We start from the raw sequence: 200 nt of genomic DNA on the forward strand, positions 1-200 counted from the left end.
TGGAGAGGGTTATGGGGGAAATGAAGCTAGTAGTAGTAATAATAATTTTGAGGATGCTCATCATAGTGAAGAACCGAATCATTTGCATAATGAATATAATCATCGCCAAGATCTGGAGCAGATGGTAGATCATGATAGGGTTCAAGATATGATTAGTGATGCATTTTTAGAAACAACTACAACAATAGCTGATGGAACTG

The 200-nt window shown here is 36.5% G+C and overlaps 1 pseudogene; it reads right to left on the reverse strand.

Moving 5' to 3' along the window:
* LOC106338929 overlaps positions 1-200 on the reverse strand; it is a 6520-nt pseudogene that overhangs the window by 1116 nt on the left and 5204 nt on the right.

Source organism: Brassica oleracea, chromosome C4 (genome assembly GCF_000695525.1).
Source record: "Brassica oleracea var. oleracea cultivar TO1000 chromosome C4, BOL, whole genome shotgun sequence".
In the NCBI taxonomy this organism is placed as follows: Eukaryota; Viridiplantae; Streptophyta; class Magnoliopsida; order Brassicales; family Brassicaceae; genus Brassica; species Brassica oleracea.